This window comes from Salarias fasciatus, chromosome 2 (assembly GCF_902148845.1).
Source record: "Salarias fasciatus chromosome 2, fSalaFa1.1, whole genome shotgun sequence".
Classification (NCBI taxonomy): domain Eukaryota; kingdom Metazoa; phylum Chordata; class Actinopteri; order Blenniiformes; family Blenniidae; genus Salarias; species Salarias fasciatus.
The window spans coordinates 5140376-5167280 of record NC_043746.1 but is presented as its reverse complement, the minus strand read 5'-3'; the positions used below and the strand labels follow the sequence as shown (position 1 = coordinate 5167280).

The window sequence follows — 26905 nt, the reverse complement described above, 5'->3', positions numbered from 1 at the left end:
AGATGGAGCTTTTTCAATTTTTTTAACGGTTTTCAGAGGCTCTGAGCATCGTTTCACTTGAAAACATTTAACTGGGCCTCGTATCTGAAACCTTGTGGAGAGCTGTTTACTGCCTGTGGGCCTGATGTTTGACACCTGTGCATGAGAGCGATATCGGCCTTTTTTAATGTATCATGCTGAGGACTCTTCGGCAGCTTGTCCTCTTTTATTTTTGATGGAGTGCAACACGCAGCAGCCGCTCGGCTCACTGGGGTTTGTTGTAATCCCTGCAGGCGAAGCGTCCTCTCGGCTCTCGGCCTTGCAGTGAGAGGCGACCTTCAGGCCGTTTTCGCTGCTGTGTGTTCACTCGAGCTGGCACAGTGCTTGACAGTTCCCGTTTGTCAGTTGCACTTCCAAAGAAATGAGGCAAGTGCGTAAAAACTCCAGAGGCTGGCGGGGAGAGAGGGAGAATGAATTCTCAGGAAAACAAAATCAGACGTGCTTTCTGGACAGTGTGTCTACTTTTGAGCAGTGTACATCTGTTCTGGGCAGATGCGCATCTGGTTTGTTTTATGGCTGTTGAGAATCAGGTATTTGATCTGGGCCTGCTGCACCGTTTCTCCTCACATGAGGAGAAGGAGCAGCAGTCAGACACATGAAGCTAAACTCCCGGGACTACGAGTCTGCCGGTCCACAGAAGATGACAGGGCCTCTGTTCCTGCTGCTGGCCATCGCTGCAGCTCACTCTATAAATGTAAGTATTTAGATTTCACAGATGAATGGTGTTGTTCAGTCCTTAATGTTGCCTCGTGAAATGTGTCCAAACCTTGAAATGTGTTGCTTCATGTCATTGATTCCTTATTGTGTGCGTTAATTTTAGCTCAACAAATATGTTACTGTTTACACTGATCAAGCTGAGCCTCCATGAAAACACTCAGTGTGACTAACGGGTAAAGAAGCAGTCAAGTTGTGCTCATCCAGCCAATCCTCTGCTATTTAAAAACCTTGAAACAACTTTCTATGAAATACAGTTTCTTTCAGTGTTTGCATGTTACCAATCAGTAAAGGAACAAGTTGCAATGTCAGGATAATGGGCACATAGTGATGTTATTTTCATGTTTGCTGGGTTTTGTAGGACAGTTTCATTATTGAGTGGCAAAGATGAGTAAATGGGATTAAGATGCTCCGTCTGCTCAGAGTTTCTGAGCCAATGTTGGTGCGTAAGGCATCAAACGCTTCATCTGATGTGTAGCGTGTGACTGAATGGAATTTTCCTGCTTGATCTCATGTGGACTGATTACATATGGATGATCGTAGTAGTCAAAGTGCATGCGTGCGTGCGTGTGCGTGTGTGTGTGTGCGTGTGTGTGTGTGTAGGCATCAGATGGGTGCCAGGAGGAGGTGGCTCAGCTGCGGGAAAAAGAGAAGCTTCTGAAGATGGAACTTGAGAAAAAACAGCTCCTCATAGACAGATTACGAACACTGAACCAACCTGGCAACCCAGGAAAAGCGAGCGTGAACCAGAGCCAGGACACACAGTTCACAGGTCAGGACCTCAGTACAGCAACACGGTGGTAGAAGCACCGGGTCATTGGCCAAGTGTAACCTGTGTGTGTGTGTGTGTGTGTCAGATTGCTCCCAGGTCTTCAGTGCTGGCTCCAGATCCAGTGGTTTATACTGGATCCAGCCCGCTGGAAGCCCCGCTCCCATCGAGGTGTTCTGCGATATGAGCGACAGAGGAGGATGGACCGTCATGCAGAGACGGATCGATGGATCAGAGGCTTTTAATAGGTGTGTGTGAGAACTTTATATTATAATGTTTTATTATTTAAGAAACAGAATTATTCATCCATCTGTGTGTTTGTGTGTGTGTGTGTGTGGGGGGGGGGGGGCAGGTCTTGGGCAGAGTACAAGGATGGTTTTGGAAACAAGGAAGCAGAATTTTGGCTTGGGAATGACAATCTGCATCGCATTACCTCTCAGGGTCGGTATAACTCATCACCCATTGAAGATTCTTTACTTCCAGTAAACAAACAGCAGCTGTGAGTGTTCTTCTGTGTATTTCAGGGAATTACTCTCTGAGGATCAACTTGGAGGACTTCGATGGGAATCAGCGCTACGCCGAGTACCAGAACTTCAGAGTAGCTGATGAAAAGGTGTTGATATGAATCGTCTGCAACAAATTATTTTTCAAACTTGATAACTGATTGTGAATGATTCATTGTCAGCCATTAAGCTGATATAAATGTTTTACTATTAGAGATAATATAGTTGCCAGGCCAACAGTCAACTGTTCAGGTGTTCCATCTGGAGACATGGCAGGAGAGCTCTGTTGCCTTCTAGTGGTTATACTCAGTAGAACAGAAACAATGGCAGCAGGAATCCAGAGTTCATGGTGTCTTGAATTTAGTCTCACACGTCACACAGTAGTACAGACAACAAAGAGCACCCAGAGAAAACCCATTAACGAAAGGGAAGAACATGCAAAAAAACAAAAAGGCCTATTCTGATTCAATCCTTGTACTTCTTGCGGTGAGACGAGTGCTTCCCACTACACCACTGTTGCAGCCTGGGCAGCAACAGAAGAAGCACTGTGCACATATCTAAGGAGGGTGACATAAACCTCAAGTAAAATTTTACCAGAACCTGGTTTCATTTTAATCCTTTCGGACGTAGATCACTCTGGTAACAAGATGTAGATTTTATTCACAAGAGACCAGAAACAAACAAGAATATCTTGTTTTGTTTAAAAGCTGGCATGACAAAAAGGCTCAGCGTGTGTATGCTTGTGTTCTCATATCTCATAAAACCAACTGAAAACTACTTTCTGAGTTAAATGAATGATGAAGATGGGTCTTATGATCCTTATAATTGATGATATTGATAGGAACAGCATTTAAAGTGGGTTATCAAACACTTGTCAGGCCAGGGGCCACGTACAGCCAGATTCATCTTGAGTGGGTAAAACAGTGCGGCAACAACCTTTACATTTAAACTTAAAATATTTTCTCAGTCTGTTTGCACAGTGATAAAAAGGTTACAACCAAAGTTTACTACAATGTCAATGTACGTGCAATTTTAATTATACTTTTGCAGAAATGTGGGAAAAAAAAAGATCATTATTGCATTATGTGATCATAAACTTACCAGCATGGCTTCGAGGCTGATGCTAGTTTGCTATCATTCATGGCAGCGTCTCTGAACTCTCAGTCAGCTCTGCGTTGTGTCCAGTGCTCTGTGGAAATGTCTTAATATATCAATGTTATATTCGTTTAGGAATGTTCACCACCTGCTTGGTGGTTTGACGGGCCGCATTTGAACCTCTTGCAGGCTGGTTTTGGCCCACAAGCCTTATGCAGTAAAGATTAGTGTGTCCAAAATGATTAAAATCCATACTGCCAGCACTGGGTAACGTCACACTGGAGTGTTCAGGTCGACTCACATTTCAGAGCTCATCAGGCTGACCGGCGGTTGTTTCCTGCTCCGCAGGAGAAGTACCGCCTGACCTTTGGAGCCTATGTGGGGACTGCTGGAGACGGCTTCTCTGGGAACTTCATGGTGGGAGTGTCGGCGTGGGCCAGCCACCAGGCATCCCATTCAGCACCCACGACCAGGACAACGACAACTACGAGCAAGGGAACTGTGCCCAGGAGGACAAAGGAGGCTGGTGGTCAACAAGTAGGGGTTTCCACATGACCAAATCCACTTTTTGGTGCTCGCACTCGGCAGTCACGCAGAGTTCTGTCCCATTCACTCCAATAGGTGTCACTCAGCCACCTGAACGGTCGGTACTATCCCAACGGGCACTACAGCGCCATGACGGACGACGGCGTGGTTTGGTACACTTGGAGAGGATGGTGGTACTCCCTCAAGGCCAGCGTCATGAAGCTGCGGCCCACCGACTTCAGAATCGATCCAGTCGATGATTCAAATGCAGTTCGGCACAGCCCACCATCCTAGAACAGGTCACGCCTCCTCGGATGAATTCCTCAGCTGAGGGGAAACAAAGATGAACAGGAATTCATAACCCGCTGACGAGAGGTCCATGATTCGCACTGATGTTGCAACAGGAAGCAGCATGCACACACAGCAGTCTGCTTCGCTGGAGAAAAGGGGAATCTGTGTGTGTTTGTGTGCTTGCTTCAAACTGCAGAGTGTGAACAAACACGGCTTCACAGTATATCTCTGTTATAAACACGACAAGAAATAAAATATAAACCACTGCACCTTGATTTATGTCACTGGCATCATTACTGTCATGCTGCTGTATTTCGTATTTGTTATAAAAGGTTGGTGTCTTTGAACTGAGAGCGTTCAGACATGTAGTGAAGTTGAAAGTGATGAATGTGACTCGGTCTGCTGGGATTTTCAGGATCATCCATCTCCAGAGTTTACAGGGAATGGTGAGGAACAGAGAAAATACCCAGAGAGCAGCAGTGTTCTGGGTGAAAACACCTTGTTATGAACAGACTGGTTAGAGGTGATCGAGAAAGAACCACTGGTTCCAGCCAAGTGAGCAGAAGAAATCTGTGAGCTTTTCTTCAGAGTGAAGCTTGAAGCTGAAGCCAACAATTCACACGAAGTGAAACACGACATGAATGTTCAAACACACTCAGTGTTTTGGATGTTTTGGGAGGAGAGTGTTGTAAAACAGTCCTGTCTAGAACCTCCCAGACGTGTTGAGCTGAGTTGACAGCGTGTCTCTTAAACTGAACTGTGACCTTTTGCTGATGTGCAGCATGACAGTGGCTTGCAGTGGCAAGACGTTTAATGGCTTGAAATTACACACTGAGGAGTTGGCATGTTCTCGCTCTGCATGCTCATGAAAGATCTTTCATCTTCATGTGTAACCCCTGTGATGAAGTCAGAAAATGTTCAGTGTGTTCTGTGTGGCGAAATGTCTGGTTTGTGTGCTCCTGATTATCTCTGTTTGCACTGGAAATACTGGATACTTATGCAGAGCGTATCTTGCATTCCACCCTGTGTTGGCTACAACCGGTTACTTTTCTGAGACTAGCAAACAGAAAAAGAACAAATGGGACATATCTCCTGATTTGATCCATAAAAAAAAAAAAAAAAAAAAAATGAAGACGCTGATTTGCAGACTAAAATTATTCCAATTCTAAATCCCTAGTTCAAGATCAAGGATTAGTTTCATTTCTACATGTCACTTTAAGAAAAATGAAACGCATGAACTCTAGGAAATATGAAATGAAGACAATAATTCTTACTATCACTCAGATTCATTAAAACAGTTTTGACAGCCACCATATTTTCATAAAGTGCACAGAAAGCAAAATAAACTGGATTTATCACCAATGATTAATGTGTGTTTTGTTGAATTACTGTAAAACAATTACACGTACGCATTTATATATATTCCGCTTGTAATAATTACAGAAATAGAAATCTATATTGTATGAAAACACAAAATAAATCAACTACATGCAAGTATATGGACACCTAACTAAAATTACATGACAAATAAATATAATTAAACATGTCTGAAAAGGGGTATAAATGAAATGATTTACTGTCAAGTGAATTTCTAAAAAGACTGATGAGTTAATGTGATGGATGTATAATGATAATTCCTAACAAAGCGGGTTTTTTTGTGGCGACAAAGAAGTCTTTGTACAAATCCATTGCTACACGAACCAGACAGGCACGTTGATCTAGAAGTATGCATCTTTTAGTGCAAGCAACCCTCCTAGGAGGGCGGTGCTTTCTAATCTACCAGAGATGCCGTCAAATGAGAAGCCCCGCCCACTGTACAGTGCTGTGATGATTAAAACGAGCGCACAGGCGTGAACCCGGGCGCTGATTGGCTGACAGCCCTTCACAGAGCTCAGAGTCAGCTGGAGCTGAAGGAAAACAACACTTTTCTTTATCTCTCGGGGATTTCTCTGACCTCCCACCTTTAGGTCACAGCTTTCATTCTGTGCACAGCTTCGTTTGGGTTATTTTTTAAAAAAACATATCTCTCTCGAGGAAGCGAGGATGTAGAGTTTGTGTCGGAGGTATTTTTTTTCCCAATAGGTGAGTAAACGCTAGCGTTAGCCTAGCCCCCTGCTAGCAGCTGCTACTAAGCCCCCTTTCCGCCTCGTTGTCTCCAAGGTGACGGCGGCAGCAGCGGCCGCTCCATCCGCTCCATCCGCTCCATCACCCCGGCTCCGTGCGTGTCCGCTTCCCGGGACCGGCTCCGGCTGCCACCGCGCGCCGTGCGGTGAATGAGTGAGCCCGCCGGGCTGCGAGCCTGTTGCTGCCGGGCGGGCCGATGCTAGGACGGCGGGGGACGGAGGGGGACGCAGCGCCGCGCCGGGTCGGAGCGGAGATGTCCGTGCGGGGATGCCTCTTCCTGGACACTGCGCTGCTGTAGTCGAGTGTGCACGGCGTGCCTCCTCCCACCTAACCTGCGGCGACTCATATATGGATGGTGGGGTCGCAGCATGCCCACCCCCTCAACTACCAACACCGCCACGCCGCCGGGAGGGAGCTCCGGTGGGGCCGGAAGGAGGAGAAGAGGGCCCGTGTCTGGCTCCTCCAGCGCCCCCGTCGAGCCCTCCTCGTTCCGCTTCGTCCCAGCCTTCTGCCTGGGCGTGGTGGCGGCCGTAGTGTTTCAGCTGGCCTGGGGCGGCCTGACCCTCACCTCCTTCTTCCTCAAGCTCTTCATCTACGTGTCCTTCGCCCTGCTGTGCGTCCTGGCCGGGAGCTTCGTCCTGCTGGTCCGGAAGAGTCCCGTGAAAGTCAGCTGCTTCGACCGGAGCAGGAGGCACTCCGCCGTGCTGCTGGACTTCTTCAGCAAGCTGATGGTGAGGAGAGCTCCCAGAAAACCCCTCAGGACACGCCGAGCCAGGGAGCTCTGTTTAGGACACCAGGGAGAAAAGTGATTCTTAGGAAGCAGATTAGAGAAGTAGTGCTACTCATTTCATCAAAAGTGGAAGAAAGTCTTCCATCTGTCCATCTGGGCTGTTTTTGGTCCAACTCAGGCTCCCAGAGTATTACCAGACACCCAGAACAGGTCACAAGTCCATCACAAGCCCACATACAGGGGCGTCAAAACAGAAGGCCTGAAAACGTTGATTTTTAGCCTCATTTCTTTAGAATAGTGGACAACACAGCAGTGAGGCCCGAGCTGAGATCCCGGTGATGCTGCCATGAAAGATGCTGTCAGACGAGCCTCAGAGCCCTGCTGTCAGAGTGAGTTTGTAGAAACATGCCAAACGGCCGTAGGAGAAGCTTTTCGGACATCGCTAGACTTTCCTACAGAAGCTTTCATTAAAATTGCCTTCATGCTGAGATTGTAATCTTTTACATAGTATTTGTTTAGTTTTGTAAATTAAATATAGACATTTTCATCACGTATACTCGGTGCCACAATAAGGAAAAACTTTGAAATGAAAGGTTAGTGTTATGACTCTATTGTACCAGTCCGGCCCACGAAAGAAGAGATAGAGCTGCATGTGGGCTAAAATGTGTTTGACATCCTTGATCTGTACTGATGAACGTTCACAACCAATCTGCAATCTATTGTCACTATCACCTGACAAGCACAACTTCTCAGGAGTACCTGGAGAAAACGTGTAAAGCGTATATTCTAGCTTTAAACCACCGCAGCCCTGTGTGTCCCCTTCTATTATCATTACTCTGTCTAAATGAAAGTAAACAGTAAAAAAAAAAACTCAGGTTATTTAATTAATTATTAGATTTATAGGGTTGTTGTTACTGATGACTGAATTATCTATGCATGAAGGCATGTGGTTGTATGAGCCCTGCGATGGACTGATGACCTTCAGGGATACCCAGCCTCTCACTCAGTATCGCAGCAGCGATCAGCTTCAAGCCCCGGAGAGCCTGCTCTGAATGAAAACTGGATAGAACATCCAGAATAGCAAGTTCTGCCACGGTGAACCGGACTGTCAGCATTAGAACCACCAGGAGCTTCCAGTCAGCAGCGTGTTGAAGGTTTCTTTACATCTCAGTACAAGAGATCATTAGAGTAGCTTTAATTCCCTCCAGACAGGATCTACGTCCTGTCACTCAGTCCTGGTCCAACAGAATAATGGCAAAAAAAAAAAATGTGGCAAGGCAAACAAGGCCGGCATCCTCTCTCATCCCACCAGATAATTGAATTCCTGTGGATCTCTAATGGCCTGATGTGTGAAGAATTATGCTGAATCACATCTGATGAACACTTCCTCCACTGCTCTCTTCACTCTGCTTCCATCTCCTCTCTCCTGCTTTCCCATCCGCTCCCTGCTCTCACGTCCTCGCTGTGTTTCTATAATAGATGAGGCAGACTCACGCTTCTGGATTTAGACTCACTTGCCCCACACACACACGCACACACATGCACAGGGCACAATAAATGTTAATTTATTCTTCCAGAAAGAGGGATTGCCTTGCACCCTGCCGGCGGCTGTCCCTAACAGGCGGCTGCAGCCCGGCGCTCTCCTTTCAGCCGCCGCTGATGACTTATTGATGTGGACAGAGGAGGAATATTGTCACTAACGTTCGTGTGGTGGACGTGTCGGACGGGGCAGGACAAATCAGGAGCCGCCTCGTCTGGCGGGATTCCAGGCTGATGAGAGGGTTTCATGTCCACCGCTGTCTGATGAAACGGGACTGACGCCGCTCTTGCTGCTTCGCAGGGCCGCTTCGTGGCGCCGCCTCAGGAGTCCAGCCAGGGACGGAGGGGGTGGTGTCGCACAACGTGGATAAAGCCCTGAAGGAAGGTAATGACTCACCTGTGCGCTGGATGGTGTTTCCATGTTCATGAAAATACTTTCAGTCAGAGTCTCGACTTCATGAAGCAAATGCTAAAAACCAAAGGCCAATCAGGACCCAGACTAAGAATTGAATGTCACCATTCAAAAAAAAAAAAAAAACAAGTTTTACATCTGCTGCTCTCACCGTTGAACTGTTCCACCAGAGTGGATTTTATGTGGATTCAGGTTTGAATTCATGAGTCAATCTGCATCTGAAGCGCTTCCTGGACATGCTGTTACTGGGCTGTTCAAAAAATGAACACCGTCTGAGAATTTACTCCATTATTTGATTGTATTCACATTTAATTATCTGATGAAGCGGGTCAGAGGCTCTGTGATGCCAAATCTAATCGAGCGTTTTGCTGTCTGTGTTCGTAATGACCGTGTGTCGTCATGGCATGAATACACATTACCCCATCTATGATCCCTTTGGAAGCCTCGTTTCTGCCATGAGACGCACTCGTCCCTGTAGAGGACTTCATTCTTAAAGTAGTGCTTTGATTCAAAATTCACCCAGGACTCAAAATGAGCTCTTGTTTTATTTTTTTCTATTTCATGAACTGATTCCAACTGCTGGAATGACCAACTTGCTAGTTGGTCTTTAGAACTTCTGTTTTTGAGAAAACTGCTGACTTATGGAGCTCTGTGACGGTCAGTCAGTGATCCCTCACTCCTTACACACACACACACACACACACACACACACACACACACACTCTGGATCAGTACGTTTGGCTGCCAAGTAGCAGATGGCTGCAGGATTTGCACTGAGGGTGTGTATTTGCGCGTGCTCTCGTCTGTGTTCTGGAGAGTGATGTTCTCCAACTTTAAGATGCCGAGGCTCATGGTCCAGACCTGCTGAGTCAACGAGCGGCTGGTTCGATGCATCAGTGTGTGTTCTGGCTCTGGATTTTAAACCAGGCAGAGAGTGTTGGTTCTGTCATTATAAAATATAATGATTTACTATGATCCTGTTGATATGAAGCTTTTCACATTTTATTTACCATTTTATTTGTGCATGTTCTCCCTGTGCACAGGCTTCGTCCACACTGATGAACTAATGATGATAAGAGGGGTGAATGTGTTTGCTCTGTCCTGAAGTGTCGGCGCGGCTGGAGGACGGACAGGCTGCCAGTGGACTGGGTGTCCAAGTCATCCCATCCACAGCCTTTACATTAGGGGTGTCAACACGAGGCACGTGGGCCAAAACTGGCCAGCAAGAGGCTCCAGTCCAGCCCTCCAAACGACAAAACAGTGAAAATTTCCAAAGAACTTTGTAAAAATATAAACTTAGTTCAGTTTATTTACCGGTTCAGGAAACTGGAGATGACACCCCTGCTTTAGAGACAGGAAACACTTCAGTGACATGAGAGAAGGGTTAGAAACAGATATTATCCACCATCTTTGAGTTGCAGTAGCTGAGCTGAAACAGGTTATTTTCTGGATGAATGTCAGGGATTATAGCAACAAAGTGAGGCCTGATCAGCGAGCTCTGAAGGCTGTCGGATCGTTTTCTCCAGGTTCTCGGGCTTCCCTCCACCCTGTTACCCTGTGTGTGTAATCAGTGAAAGTGTGTGTCGCCAGCGTCTGCTGCTGTGTTATCTTTAGAAGTGCTGAAGGACGGCTCTCTTATTCAGCTTATCAAAAAAGGAATAATTCATTCGATTCACATCTGTGGAATCACTTTCCAGTTGTGATTCAGAGCAGCTCGCTCTGTCCTTCAAAGCCAGACTGAACTAACAGCGTTTGTACGCAGTCATCAAAGCCGTCGCTGGTAATTGAAATTTCTGGGTCGGATTTCCTCTCGCATGTATAAATAGAGCTTTGTGATCCTGGAGCGGTGGCCCGTGATGCCGTGGCTGCGGTGTCGTCGCTCTGCGCTCCAGACGGAGGGAGAGGCAGGCTGACGGGCCCGCTCACCTTCGACCCTGCTGTAACGAGCTCTCTGGAGGACTCGGGATGAACCAGCGCTCCACACTGACGGGGTGCAGCTGGGTTTCGAGGAAATGAAACTGTTTCTTTGCGTTGTTCAGTGGAAAAATAGACGCAGGTTTGCTCTTTTCTGTCCATCTGACACACACTTCCCCCTGCCGCTCTCCCCAGTGTTCGACTACGCCTACCGAGACTACATCCTGTCCTGGTACACCCCCCTGAGCCACGATAAGGGCCAGCTGTACTCCATGCTGTCGGAGGACTGGTGGCAGGTGATCGGGCGGCTGCGGTCCCGGCTCGCCAACATCGACCTGGTCAACGTGGTGTGCTACGACAGCATCCGAATCCTGCACACACACTTCACTGACCTCAAGGCTGCGTCTGCCAGGTACGCTGCAATCAGGGAAGCCGGGGAAATGAGGCGGCCGTCGAGGTCTGACTCACAGTTGTTTACCGGGAAATGTGTTCCTGAAAAGAGCTCCCCTCCCACTCCTGTCCGCTCACAGCGGCGTAATTTCATGTACGCAGACGGTGAAATTACTGCTATAAAGTGTAAACAGCGTCAGAACATTTTCCACTCGCTCAGGTACGCACACAGCTTTTATTATCGCCAGGACGCCGGCGATCGATCGCCGGCTTCCCTCATCTTCACTAGTCTAGGAACCACATAGCGGCAGCAGGGTCACGTTTTCCCAGCGGAGGCGGCGAGACGTGAGGGAGTATGAAGCATGAATTACCGCAGCGGTCAGCAGAGCGTGATGCTCTCTGTCACGATGCGACGATCTCCGAACCGGCGCCGTCGCTCCCCGTTTCAGCGTCACTGTTGATCTGCGTCGTTTTCTCGCTGCCTCGCAGGCCCGAGGAGTGCAGCCGGCCGTTTCCCCTCCACCCCTGTTTGATGAGCCCGGACTCAGAGCTGGCCTTCCTCCGCTGCGTGGCCAGAATCCTGCTGCTATGTCTGCTGCCTCAGAAGGACGCCAAGTCACCCACGCTGCGCTGCTGCCTGACGGAGGTCATCACCACCAAAGGTACTGGAATCACCGCAGACGAGCAGGAGCAACGCTCCGTAATGCCTCCGAAGAGGGCGAAGGCACACGGTCATCCTCCTGACTTATTCCTTCATGTGTGTGTGTGTGTGTGTGTGTGTGTGTCCCAGTTCTGAAGCCTCTGGTGGAGGTGCTCAGTGACCCGGACTCCATCAACAGGATGCTGCTGTCTCAGCTGGAGCAGCGGGAGCAGCAGGCCGAGCAGCAGAAGAAAGCCTACACCTACGCTGCCTCCTACGAAGATTTCATCAAGCTAATATCAACCTCTGCTGATGTCAATTTCCTCAAACAACTCAGGCACGACACACACACTCCCATATCTCTCTTTACATCTAACCAGACTGTTAATCAGAGTAACCAGTAATGTGTTCGTCTGCTGAGTTGCTGTTGCCATGGGAACAGACGGTGTCTCCGCTCCAGCGTGCTGGCAGTGAATGTGGGTCAGCGTGACGCTGCTGCGTAACGTCGTTAGTCTGAAAACGGCTTCTCTACTCGCTGCATGATGAGCGTTACGTGTTTCACTCAGTGCTCGACTTTCAGGAACGAATCAAACCGGCCGCTGTGTTGACGTCCGTGTCTGTGCAGGTATCAGATCGTGGTAGAGATCATTCACGCCACCACCATCAGCAGCCTGCCGCAGCTCAAGAAGCAGAAAGGTACGAGCGCCGCGCCTCGTTCCCGCCATGCGGGTTCACGCTCCAGGAATGTGTGGCGTTTGAGGACGGCGCCGTTTTAGCTCGTCAGTGTCGGTCAGAGGCTCGGGTCATCTCCAGACCAGGGTGTCAAACATGAGGCCTGTGGGCCAAGAGGCCGTTATGTGAAAGGCTCATTTCACTGCTTTTCATATTGAAAACTTCAGAATGGGAAAAGAAAACATCCATGTTTTTTTTTTTAACTAAAGTCAGTTGTGTTTTTTTATAAACTGTAAGAGAAAAGACAGATTCAGTAGAAAACCTGTCGGAGTCCGGTCAGCTGGATAGGACTGCAGAGTTGATCAAAGAAATGTTCATACTAAGTTTAATATGCTACAGTCAAGAAAATAACAGACATTTAGCTCTGGAAATGTCCGGTCAAAGCGTGGCATCACATGACCTTTGGCATTTCAGAGGCAGATTAACCTTCATCAAATCCACCTTTTTCTTTTTAATAGCTCATACAGGGAAAAATAAGCAGGATGTTGAGATCGGGATGTGAAAATAGATGGTTTCATTATTCTATTTTTTTTTTTAACTGAATTTTATTATCCTTCATTTTCTTTGATTTTTTGAAGATCGTTTGGTTTGTTCTGCCTGCAGTTCAGGGTTGTTAAATTTAAGTATCTGTAAAATATATTTAATCTTGGCTAATAGACTTTTCACACACACACTTGCATGCACACACTGCAGGGAGTAACTCTGGGTTCCCTTCACTCGAATCATTACCGTCCCTCTGCCAGCTGAGACACGGCCACCCCGACTAAAAAAACTGGGTTTTGTTCCCCAAGTTTATGATTTGGTTTGATATTCTGGTTTTTTCATTGTTATTTTCTTTCCAGTTTGAGATCTTCGCTAAATGTTTATTTGTATTATTTCCGTCATTCTGGAAGAGAGTCGGTGACGAAGTCGCCTCAGTTTCCTTCTTTTTCCCCTCAGAGCGAAAAGGTAAAGAGTCGGCAGCGATGAAGGCCGACCTGCTGAGAGCCAGAGACATGAAACGATACATCAATCAGCTGACCGTCGCTAAGAAACAATGCGAGAAGCGCATTCGCCTGTTGGGCGGACCGAACTACGAAACAACGAGGAGGGAGCCGAGGACGGCGACGAGCCTCAAAGCCAGAAGGTACACGGTTGAGAGATGATGATGAAAAGCAGCTCTCTGAAGCTGAAATGATGTCGACTTCCTGATTTGATGATTTGTTTCCCTTTTCTCATCCAGATTCTCCAGTTCGACGACATTCTGTGTAATCCGGTTACAGGGAGCACTTCAGAGTTTACATGGAGAGGGTTGATAGAGGGCTCTGATAAGCTTCTGGGAACTGGTGGAAACACTTAAAACTGCCAATAAGGTAACAGCTGCTGCTGCTCGCTTCCCTCAGATTCCACCTCGCTCTGTTCAGAACCGAGGGAATAATCGCTTCACAGACGCAGCGTTTAGAGGACCCCAGGATTCCTCACAGACGTCATGAAAGCACCAGTAAGACGCTCTTTTGTGTGTTCGACAGAACGAAGTGCCCCAAATTCGGGAAATCTACCAAAAGTTCTTTGTGGAAAGCCGAGAGATCCCGGTGGAGAAGGTTCTCCTGAAGGAGATCCAGCAGAGCCTGGTGGGAACAGAGGGACGCAGGTCTTCGTTAGAATACAAGAACAGGTAAGTGCTCCTCTTGGTCCCAGTTCTGCTCCTTTTCAAGCTTTTCCTGATTGTTTGGCTCCGTTGTGCAGGTGGCTGACACCATGAGAGAGCGATACTACCCCTCCTTCCTCGTTTCTGACCTCTATGATCGGCTGATCAGGAGAGACGAGCAGCACAGCCAATCACAATGTAGCACGGAGGAAAAAGAGGAAGGGTGAGAAACGCACCTTTACACCGTCCGTGTGTCGGTTTTCGGTGTTTTTCGGTGGTTTTGAAGTGTGGCTGCCCCCCCTCCCTGTGCAGTGCCAGGGTCTGGATGCAGGAGAGGAGGTCTGCGATGAAGGCAGTAAAGGAATCAACGAACAAGCCAGCTACGCTGCCACCAAGCTCCGGCAGCTCTTCGACAAGCTGGAGTACAAACGGCAGGCGCTGGGCTCCATCCAGAACGCTCCCAAGCCTGACAAGAAGGTACCGGGGAGCAGGAGCGTCCACCGGGACAGCCGCACGCTCGTGACACATTCAGATTAGAAGACTCACTTAGACTCTTTTGCCGATTGTGTTTTAGATCGTGAGCAAGCTAAAAGAGGAAATCGGAGCCATGGAGAAGGAGCACAGCGAGCTGCAGCAGCACATCACCAGGACCGACTGGTGGTGTGAGAACCTGGGGCACTGGAGGGCGGCCATCACCACAGCCGAGGTAACGGCGGCTCCGTTCCTACGCCGGTCGCCGTCACATCTCAGGCTGCAGCCGTGACGGACGACCCTGCCGCCTCCCACAGCCGAGCGTGAGGTTCGGCTGTCACGCCACGCGGTGCAGAATGAAGCTCCACGTCTGTCACTTCAGCAGCAGTGTGAGGATCATTCCACACACAGACATTTTTCTAAGCGCGTCCAATCAGACTAACAAGCAAGTCATGGCAGGAGGGTTTGAAACGCCTGATCCTCCGGGTTCAGCATTGTGAGGCGCGCCTGATTGGCTGCGGTGGAGATCTGTCCCTCCTCCACGTGACCTTCTGATGATCATTTCACGGCTCTGGAGAGAAGTACATGAGTGTCAAACTGCAGCCTCTTGACCGTGTGTGTGTATATGTGTGTGTGTTTCAGGCTGCTGAGGAAGGCGGTGAGACCGTGGCTTCGTACTGCATCACGTCAGCCTGGTGGAAGGAGAGGAGACCACCAACAGCCGCTGGAGCGTCCACAGGAAGCTGACGGAGTTCCAGATGCTGCACAGGAAGCTGACGGAGGTAACTGACTCCGGGGCGGAGGTCTCCCTCCGGGCTGGAACGACTGGAAATAATGACCTGACGATGGATTCACTGCAGATTCCTGTGTCTGTTTGAAGCCTCTGCAGCGTGTGTCTGTGACGCCATGTGCAGTACATTTAGATTCAGCTGTGAGATCTGAGAAGACGCCTGCTTCCGTTCAGCATATCTCATGTTCTTGATGTTTTAGTGTGAAATGGATACTTGGAAAATGGCCGTGTGTATGTGTGGTGTGTGTGTGTGTGTGTGTTTCTTAGTGCTTTCCTTCACTGAAGAAACACCAGCTGCCGTCTCTCAGTAAACCCCCTTCAAATCCATCGACCAGAAGTTCTTAGACAAGAGCAAGACTCAGCTCAATGCCTTCCTCCAGGTACAGCAGACGTTTTGACACTGCAGCCAAACGTCACCGTGGCTTCAACATCTGGAGATTCTCTGACTCACCTAAATCCTTACAGTTACAGTAAAGCTGCAGTCCTTCGTGCTTTATTTTGTATTAAAAGAAGAAAAAACTTGATTTGTTTTCAAGGGTCACAAACTACTTATTCAGGTTTAAAACTAACTTTGATTTTAATTTTTTTGACAGATTTCCATCATCCTTTCCTTCCCTTCACTGTCTAAGTGTTCTTGTGTGTGTGTGTGTTTGTGCGCAGCGTCTGCTGACAGATGAGCGTGTGCCAGTCCGAGGCGCTCTACGCCTTCCTCAGCCCGTCTCCAGAACACCTCAAGGTCTGAAAGCTTCTGAACGCCGCGCCGTCGCAGACTTACCGCCACGTGTCGCTCATTGTTCATTTCCGTCCTCCTGGACGTGTGAAGGTGATGTCCATCCAGAAGAAGTCGTCCTTCTCGCTGGCCTCCTTCCTGGAGAGGTTACCCGGAGACTTCTTCTCCCACACCGAGGTAAACACGGGAGCAGATGTGGTGAAGCTGCCTCCTCTTCCTCTTCCTCCCCCTCCTCCTCCTCACTGTGGGCTCACGTCTCCAGGAGGACGGAGACGACGACAGCGACCTGTCGGACTACGGCGACGAGGTGGACGGCAGGAAGGACGCGCTGGCCGAACCCTGCTTCATGCTCATCGGGGAGATCTTTGAACTCAGAGGAAGTGAGCGGCACGCCGAGGACACGGTGACCTTTGAACTGTGGCTGAGAGGAATTCATCCCAACTCCTCCCTGTCTGTCTCCACATCCAGTGTTTAAGTGGGTGAGGAAGACTCTAATTGCACTAGTCCAGGTGACATTTGGACGAACTATCAACAAGTAAGTGGAGCAGCGTGGTGAGTGTGGAAGCCGTGAGCCGTTTGAAACATCAGACTAATTTAACATAAACTCAAACGTTGGCGTGAACTCTGATCCTGAATCATCGAGAGATCGACGTTTTAAAGCCCCGCTCTCTCCTGCCCCTCTCAGACAGATCCGGGACACTGTAAACTGGATCTTCTGTGAGCAGATGTTGGTCTGTTACATCAGTGTGTTCAGGGACGCCTTCTGGCCCGACGGAAGCTGGCCCCGCACGTCAAGGTTCGAACCGAGTCCGAGCGGACCGAGACGAAGGAGCGGGCTCAGCAGAAGCTGCTGGACAATGTCCCAGGTGCGAACACACACACACACACACACACACCAGCATCGCCCCGAAACAGCTGGGGAAAATGACATGTCGGTGCCAGCTTACAGTCCCTCACAGACTCTCGTTCTCGCTACTGAGCAGGCGGATGAGGTTAAAGGAGTTTGCCCTGAAGCTGCAGTCTGGAGCCTGAGGTTGTTAATAATTGAAGATAAATAAACCGCCGACCACTGATGATACCTTGGACCATTTAGGGCAGATACTGTTGTCTTCTACAGCATTGAGGCGAATTTCTTTCATGAAAAGCACTCGGAGATATTCTCCAGTAGCTGCAGCTAAAGAGTTTACTTTTACTTCTCATGCAGCTACTTTGTGTTATACTGCAACCACCAAGCAGCTCTTTCACACAGAGGAGCATCAGCGGGGAGTTACTAGTTCAGTAACAGCTTTCTTCTTCAGATATCTGTTAACTCTATAGTTACCGAACCTTTTGACGGAATATTACAGCTGAAGGCAGCTCATCAATATTTCAGTCACTGAAGCAGTAAAGTGTAGTTTCCTCTACCAGGTTCCATCATGGCTTAATGGCGCCACCTGGGGTTGGACTGTATATCATGCATAATGGATTTATTCATATGAATGCATGACAGTGTATTTTGTATTAAAATATAAAAAGTATCTTTATTCTTACAAATATATCACACGTTTGCTGATTTGTCATGCTCTTGTTTTCAAATGTAGACGCTCTGACGAATCTGGTGGGCCAGCAGAACGCTCGCTACGGGATCATCAAGATCTTCAACGCTCTGCAGGAGGCTAGTGCCAACAAACACCTACTCTATGTAAGAGCGTCTCTCCTGCCAAACAGTGCAGTTGTCTCTGAGCCACGGTCATCACGGCTTTCTTTTCTTTTTTTTTCAGATTTTGATGGAAATGTTACTAAAAGAAGTGTGTCCCGAGCTGAGGGCGGCGGTGGACAACATGTGAACACTCAGTCTCCACGGATTCATCTTTCAGGCCTTTCTGTAGCCGACCAATCACAAACTGCGAAGCCGGAGGAGGAGAAGGGTCGGAAGGGGCGGCGGGGAGCCGGCCCGGCTGCGGCCCCAGAGGGGCCGTGGTTTGTTGTGGTGCAGATCTGAACCTGGAGCTTCCTCTCCAGACCGTCTCCCTCTCAAACGAACAAACTCGCCGTCGTTTCAACATCACGGAAACGTCAGATCTGGACCAGAACAAACTGAGAGCAATCTCTCGTTCTGGCCTGAGTGGTGGCCGTCTGCTAAACACTTGATTGTTGGGCGATAATTTTGTAGAGCTAATCCACAGACCTCGTTTCAATCCAGCAGAGGCCGTTGATTTGTGTCTGTAGGTTTGGAGACCTCTGAACTTCCTTCTACACACACCTGAGCAGCAACATTTGTGTTCTGTGATTCTCGTTTCACGCTTATAATTGTGCAATATAATGTCATGTAAAGTAATGGTGACGATTTATTTATGATTATTATTGATAGATTTTATTTTACCAAAATGTTTTAGGAAGCGTTTATATAAGCAATAAAGCAACACAAACATTTGACGTGTCCTGAGTTTCTGCCTCGGTTTTGGGTGTTTTTGATGCATGGACTGTAGGTCCGGCCGCAGGGAGGAGCCCCCTGGTTAAGGTTTCCATGACTTTATTATCAAATCAACATCCACAACAAAAAGCACACAGAGCCTCTCTGGCTCCTGTCAAACATAAATCCCTCCTGGTTCTTCTGTGGGTTTCTCACCGATCACCGAGGTGGTCGGTAAGCTCCTCGGTGGCAAGGCACCGGGGTGACGATTCGCTCTGAGTACCTTAAGTCTCTGGATGTGCAGGACTGTCATGTTGACCGCTCTCTGCAACATCGCGTGGGGCGTCGGGGACGGTGCCTCTGATTGGCAGACCGGGGTGGTGGTCCCCTGTTTAAAAAGAGGACCGGAGGGTGTGCTCCAACTATAGGGGATTACACTCCTCAGCCTCCCTGGCAAAGTCTATGCCGGGTACTGGAGAGATTCGACCGTAGTAGAACCTCGGATTCAGGAGGACAATGCGGTTTTCGTCCTGGCCGTGGAACAGTGGACCAGCTCTACACCCTCCATAGGGTGCTCGAGGGCTCCTGGGAGTTTACCCAACCAGTCCCATGTGTTTTGTGGATTTGGAGAAGGCATTCGACCGTGTCCCACGTGGTGTCTTGTAGGGGGTGCTCCGGGAATATGGAGTCTGGGGCCCCTTGTTAAGGGCCGTCCGGATTTACCAGTCAGTCTACGTTCCCACCCCTCACCTATGGTCATGAGCTTTGGGTCATGACCGAAAGGACAAGATCCCGGATACAAGTGGCCGAAATGAGCTTCCTCTGTAGGGTGGCTGGGCTCCCTTAGAGACAGGGTGAAGAGCTCAGTCACCAGGGAGGAGCTCGGAGTAGCCGCTACTCCTCCACATTGAGAGGAAACAGCTGACGAGGCTCAGTATCTGTTTAGGATGCCTCCTCGACGCCTCCCTAGGAGGTGTTCCGGGCATGTCCCCCGGGAAGACCCCGGGAAGACCCAGGACACGCTGGAGAGACTATGTCGGCTGGCCTGGGAACGCCTTGGGATCCTCCCAGAGGAGCTGGAAGAAATGTCTGGGGACAGGGAAGTCTGGGCATCCCTGCTGAGACTGCTGCCCCCGCGACCCGGCCCCAGATTAGCGGTGGAAGTGGATGGATGGATGATGGATGGATGGATGGATGGATGGACTGGTAAAATAACATCAGAATAAGCTTCACTTTTAAACTAACATTTTTTCATTGTGTCACAGAGTTTAATTTTTGAAAATGTAGATGGAAAATAACTAAAATCTCAACATAGAGCCTCTTGCAGCCACGTTTTGGCCCATGCTCCTTATGTTTGACACCCCTGAGCCAGACAGAGAGGTTTTAGTCAAATTCTATTGGGTGGTTGCTGGTGGGAGTGTAAACGGAGCCCTGGTGAGTCAATGAAATTTATCAAACTACAAAGCAGTGTTTCAGAGGATTAAGAAACTGGAAATTAAAGCACCAGATGCCTTTGTTTAGAAATAATTCAGAATTGAAAACAACTTAAACAAAATCTAAATACCGGTAATCAAAATAATGGAAAGATTAAATGTGTTTGAAGGAGCACAGGCGGTAAAGACGGTTTATACATTCATATTGCCAGTGTGTTTGTCCAATAATGTTTATTGATGTCCGCCCAATCAAATAAGGGAGAAAGCAATGCTGGATCGCAGATTTCAATCTGACTTGATCATTAACTGAAAAACCCTTATAGTGTGTTTATTACCAAGATCCCAATGACATGATCTCTTTAATGAAGATCTGAGTAAAGAAGCATACTATCAAAAGAAAAGGGGAGAAAAACTTACAAAACAAGCCCAACAGTACCTCAGGAAAGCTGCCTTTTACTCCCTTGTATGATTTAGATCAGATTTCTTTTCTAGGGTCATGAATGCACCATGTGTTTCCACAGGGTGGGGGCCCTCTGGAGGAGGAGGGTGTGAGCAACTCTTTCTTAATGACCATGCCAGAACACAGCTCTGCTGCCAGGAAGCGAGAGTCTGCATTATCAGACACAAATAATCTGGACTGAGCAAAATGGTCATACAATATTGCTCCCAAAATAGAACAAGACGTATCCAGATGTAGTAATTTACTTTAGTCAAAGTAAAAACGAAACAAGTTAAATATTTTAACATTTTTTAAAATTAGTTAATATATAAAGATGTATCCTATCTGAGTGGACAAATAAAAGAAAAAAAATACACACTTGTATTAGATCACAGGTGTCAAACTCGTGCCAGAAAGGGCCGAGTGGCTGCAGGTTTCCCCAAGCAGGAGCAACCAGACTCCACTCATGCCATCAAGCTACACTGAAGCCTGATGACATGAGTGGAGTCAGGTGTGCTCCTGCTTGGATGGAACGGAAACCTGCAGCCACTCGGCCCTTTCTGGCACGAGTTTGACACCCCTGTTTAGATACAGGACTGTCTCAGAAAATTAGAATATTGTGATAAAGTTCTTTATTTTCTGAAATGCAATTAAAAAAACAAAAATGTCATACATTCTGGATTCATTATAAATCAACTGAAATATTTCAAGCCTTTTATTATTTTAATATTGCTGATTATGGCTTACAGCTTAAGAAAACTGAAAAATCCTATCTCAAATATTAGAATATCATGAAAATATCTAGTAGGCTATTTAACTAATCACTTGAATCGTCTAAATAACTCGAAACACCTGCAAGTGTTTCCTGAGCCTTGAAAAACTCAGCTTGGTTCAGTAAACTAAATCACAAGTATGGGGAAGACTGCTGATCTGACTGCTGTCCAGAGGACCATCACTGACACCCTTCATCAGGAGGGTAAGACACAAAAAAATTTCACAAAGAGCAGGCTGTTCATAGAGTGCAGTTTCAAAGCACATTCACAAAAAGTCTGTTGGAAGGGAGAAATGTGGCAGGAAACGCTGCACAACCAAGAGAGATGACGGCAGGCTTAACAGCATTGTGAAGAAGAGCCGCTTCCAGAATTTGGGGGAGCTTCAAAGACATGGACTGAAGCTGGAGTCCAGGTATCAAAAGCCACTGTTCACAGACGTGTCCGGGAAATGGGCTACAATAGCCGTATTCCCATGGTCAAGCCACTTCTGAACTCAAGACAACGGAAAAAGCGTCTGACTTGGGCTGTGGAAAAGAAGCACTGGACAGTTGGAGAGTGGTCCAAAGTCCTCTTTCAGACGAAAGCAAGTTTTGTATTTCATTTGGAAGTCAAGGCGCCAGAGTCTGGAGAAAGGCTGGAGAGGAGCAAATCCAAGTTGCTTGAAATCCAGTGTGAAGTTCCCACAGTCAGCGATGGTTTGGAGCCATGTCAGCTGCTGGTGTTGGTCCACTGTGTCTCATCAAGTCCAGAGTAAATGCAGCTGTGGACCAAGAGATTTTAGAGCACGATGCTTCCTTCTGCTGAAAAGCTCTATGGAGATGATGATTTCATTTTCCAGCATGATCTGGCACCTGCCCACAGTGCCAAAACCACCAGTAACTGTGTACTGACCATGCATTACTGTCCTCCATTGGCCTGCCAATTCCCCTGACCTGAACCCATTGAGAATTTGTGGGGTATTGTCAAGAAGAAGCTGAAAGACACCAGACCCAACAATGCAAATGAGCTAAAGGCCGCTATTGAAGCATCCTGGGCATCCATAACACCCAGCAATGCCACAGGCTGATTGCCTCCATGCCACGCCGCATTGATGCAGTAATTCGTGCAAAAGGATTCCCAACCAAGTACTGAGTGCATTAATGGACATTTTCAAATGTTTGATTTTGTTTTGCTGTTATAATTTTGTTTTTTTTACTTGGTCTGAGGAAATATTCTAATATTTTGAGATAGGATTTTTGAGTTTTCTTAAGCTGTAAGCCATAATCAGCAATATTAAAATAATAAAAGGCTTGAAATATCTGTTGATTTGTAATGAATCCAGAATGTATGACATTTTTGTTTTTTTAATTGCATTTCAGAAAATAAAGAACTTTATCACAATATTCTAATTTTCTGAGACAGTCCTGTATATAAATAAAACAGACAGAAAAGATAGAGCGGAACCTTCTGTAAGTGTTTCACTGTGAGAGTCGGAACCGGAAGTAGTGACGAACCGTACCTTAATCCAAATATTTGAGCAGGCGTCGCTAAAACTCTGGATAAAACTGAATAATAGTGGCGTTCGTTACTTTAATCCCCTCTACACTTGGCGGTATGTGAATTTTAATATTAATTTATAACTGAGTGTGAAATCCAGTAGCAGAAGAGGCGGTCTCGGGAGTCGCTTCTTTCTTCTGGTTTGGCTTGTTCTCGTTACCTTTTCATAAAAGGAAACGCGCTAGTGAATGTAAGTGAACGTTAAACCGACTATTCATAGTGTTTTAATTGCCGCTGTGTTACTTGTTGTAGTCGCCAGTTGTTGTAGAAGCCAGCGCGGCTTAGCTTAGTTTAGCGGGAAGGACCGTGACAGTGACGCGCTGGTTGTCCTAACAACGGACCGGAAGTGAGGCTGTCAGCCACTCGGACACAGTACGACTGTTTTCTGGCTGCCTGCTGCAGTGAGTGTGGAGATGGCGGTTGGATCTCTCCGTGTGGAGATGGACGACGAGCTGGAGAAGTTCCTCAAGGAGCGCAAGGCGAGGGTGGCCGAGGATAAGGCCAGTTTATCCCACGACCCCCCCTACATGGAGATGAAGGTGGGTCTGCTGCCCGGCTGCCACGGCACTGGCTCCAAACACAGTCTGCTGTTACCTGCATGCAGCACAGACTCAAAGGATCACCTCTCTCTGCATGCATTCATCTTTTATAGACGATCGAACGGAGTTCGGTTCAGTTTCTAACCCTAACAACGCAGTCAGGTCTCCTCAAAGAGGAAAACCACCAGTGAGAATAGGAGACAGCCGAAGAAAAAAGCTCAATTTGAACATGATTAAAGAGCCGTCTGCAGAACCAGACTCAGAGGAGGAGACTTTCTGCTTTTCAGGTTTGGAGATAGATGGAGAGAGAAAGATTGGATGGATTCATACACTGGTAGGAGTTATCTGTTCAATTCAACAGACATAACAAAAATTAGGGATGCACAGCCATGGCGCTGCAGAGCTCCTGTCCTGCATATCTCACCCCTCTCCCTGCTTCAACACACCTGAATCAAAAGACTGTGTCCTCACCAAGCGCCTGACGAAGCGCAGTAATGAGCCTGTCGAGAGCTAAAACGTGCAGGGTGGAGGTTCTCCAGGAACAGAGTCGTGCTCTCGTGGTGTCAGACAGCTGCAGCCCATCCGGAGTGCTCACCAACACAAAGAGACACATTACTCCTGACCGTCAGTCTCTGCTCTGGATGCCTGTTTGCCACGTTCCACTTCAAAATCTGACTTTTTCTCTTTAGAGCTTTGAATAGTCTCGGCCCTCAAGACATCTCATTTTCCTTGTAGAATATGATCCTTCACATATTAAACAGACAATTATTTCTTCGAGGATTTAATCGTTGCAGTTCCAATTGCCAGTTTTTAATCATAGTTAACTGAGATAAACTTCATCCCTGCATGAACCGAAGCTGGATGAAGTTGTGTAATATGGACAGATAGTTCTGGAAGACCGGGGTTGGTGTGATGAACACTGTGTGGATGATAGAAAGAAAAAGGATGAATCACTTGTGCTGGATCTGGTGTTTAATGCTTGATTTCCTTCTTGTTTCTGATGCACAGGCCAAACCAGACAGAGGCTACGTCTCCAAGGAGAATATCCCCCCAGGTCTGCCACACAGGGAAGAGGTACCACCATTTGTTATGTTGTTCTTTATTTAAAAAAAAAAGAAAGAAACTTGAAAAAAGTTGCAGTGTTATTTATGATTATTGACTTTGTTTTCTCACTCTTAAAATATTTTTTTAATCTAATTACAATAATATGATAGAAATTAGTTGAGTTTTTCAAAATTTCAGGAAGGTGTCAGGTGGAGGAATGTTCATGTTTTAGCAGTAATTCTTTTTTACAGTGAGTCTGCATTCAAGTGTTTTTCTCTTTCTGACTCTTAACAGCATTTGGAGGCAAAATTTAACTGTTGGTGTCAGATTTCTCCTATTTTTAGATGTTGGTGACTTTCAGAGATTGATGTGTCAGCAAAGGATTTTTTCACTTAATTTAGTTTAACACACGGGTGTGAAACGTGTGGCCTGCGGGCCAGACCCGGCCCACTGGAGAGTCCAATCCGGCACCTCCGCCTCAGAAATTATACCTTTAACTGCAGTATATGTATTTAACCACCAGGGGCGCACTTTGTCTGTGTCCTGTGGTGAGTCAGTTCAGGTGATCAGAATTAATAGACAGATAGAGAAATGTTTCCACATTAAAGATCATGTCTGGAATTTGATAAGTTATTCTGATCATAATACGAACTAGACTGCTTTGTCTATTACGGGTCCAGACCAGCTCAGACCAGATTGAGCTTGTCTGTGACGCCTGAATGAGTTTGACACCCCGGATAAGAGCTGTAGAGCAGATACCTGTAATATAAAGGGTAATCCTCTTCGTCTTCACCGTTTCATGAATCAGATTGTGTTTAGAATTGACTCCATCTCCAGTAGTTTGTAACATTGAGTCCTGTTTTGAGTGTGTTCTGCTCTGTGGATCTGGATCTGGGACAAACTTCCTCCAGTATAAAGCAGGAAAGCAGCTCAGATGCTCCATTCGCTGGTTGTGATGCTCTGGAAGCGCGAGCTGCAGCCGTTACAGGAAGCTCCCAATGCCGGAGAGTTTTATCACGGAACTGCGTGGTGTGTGTGTGTGTGTGGTCAGAGGAGAGCTGCAGCGTGGGTCTGCCCCTCGTGTGGAGTATGAGAGGAAAGCAGAGGCTGCAGAAGGAGCTCCGCATGGACTACCGCGCTTCGTGGCTCAGGTAGCTCTCTCCTCTCGGGCTCACTCTGGTAGATCGATTCAGGTTTCAGCTTCTCCACGCTGCGTTTCAGAAGAAGCACTTTGAGCCGGTGAAGCCCAGACCCCTCAGCCACCTGAGTAACGGCGTGTCGGTGGAGGTGAGTCCGCGGAGACGCCAGGTCTTCCTGATCCGCCGGAGCTTTCCTCAGTAAGTCTCGTGACTTTCCTGCAGAGCGGCCAGAGACGCCGCCACGCTGACGGAGGACAGGACGCGTCTGACGGGCCTCTGCGCCTCCTGCACCCGGAGTCTGAGGAGGAGAGGAGGAAGAGCTGGAGCCAGCAGCAGGCAGGAGATTCAGACACGTCGGGGTGGACACCGAGTCTGACAGGAGGCCGACAGCTGGATGGAGAGCAGGTCCTGGGAGCTGCTTCTCATCCCTTTAAATGTTTTAGTTGTACAGAGGAGGGATGAAATGAACCTTTTTCCTTTTTTTTTCCCACCCCTCAGGGACAGGAGGGTTATTCCTTCAGGCACCGCCACAGATGGACGGCGATCCAGCACTGAGCAGGAACGAGGAGGCAGAGTTTGCCACCGGTCTCATTATCGGTAGGACTCAGTGAGAGAAGGCTTACTTCGTCTGGAATCCTGCATTTCACGCAGTGAATGAATGAATGAATCCAAACATCGCTGGTCAACATGCCAGTCAGTCCTGTAGCTGAGTGCAGCACAGCTTAGATAATGTACAATCAAACACACAAGGAAGTGTGAAGACAGGTCAGATGTAGTTCAGGAATGAAGAGCGGCTGCAGTGGAGCTGGAGCGATCTGACGGTGTCCCTCCTCTCCAGGAGCGGCCGATCCAGACGAGCTCATCCAGAGGAGGAAGGATCGCTACAGGAAGGAGCTGCAGGAGCAGATCGCCGAGCAGCACCGGAACAGGAAGAGGTTCGTCCTCCCGGCTCCTCGCCGCACGCAGCCCGCCCGTCGTCTGACGTCTCAGACTGTTGGTGTTTTGTTGCAGGGAGAAAGACTTGGAGCTGAAAGTGGCTGCGACGGGAGCGAACGACCCCGAGAAGCAGGTAGAGTGAACCGCGGGCGTGAGTGGCTGAATTTAAAGGAAAGACGGTGAGACACAGCGGTTGTCTGTTTTGGCGCTCCAGCCGGACAGGATCAGGCAGTTCGGCCTGAGCCGGAGGAGAGAGCTGCACGGCTCGGAGCCGGCGGCGGACGGAGAGCGGCCCCCGCCCCGCAGCGCCGCGCTGGCTGTCCGGAGAGAGACGCCCCCCCTCCGGACCAGCCCCACGTGGCCTTCCAGTCCCCTCTGCTGGAGTACAGCTCGGCCCTGGGCCTGGGGGGCCTGGGGGCCCCGGGGGCCTCGGCGCAGGCCGGCTGTCTTCAAACAGCCACGCCGTCCCCCCCTCCTTCCCCTCGGTCATGGACATTCACAGGTACTGGAGCAGAGACTTCCTCCTTTCTCCTCCACTGAGACTTCTCTCAGATTGTTTTTCCTATTTTCTCGCAGATCTTTTGATCATATAAACAAATCGTCTCAGTTGAAGATGAGAAATGTGACTTAGATTCCTTT

The 26905-nt window shown here is 48.1% G+C and overlaps 3 pseudogenes; all 3 read left to right on the top strand.

Annotated features, from left to right (window-relative positions):
- Positions 1–614: 614 nt before the first annotated feature.
- LOC115404472 (fibrinogen-like protein 1) lies at positions 615–3939 on the top strand (annotated as a pseudogene).
- Positions 3940–5803: 1864 nt separating this feature from the next.
- Positions 5804–18115, top strand: LOC115403448 (sorting nexin-25-like; annotated as a pseudogene).
- Positions 18116–25280: 7165 nt separating this feature from the next.
- Positions 25281–26905, top strand: part of LOC115404461 (cilia- and flagella-associated protein 100-like) — a 20935-nt pseudogene continuing 19310 nt past the window's right edge.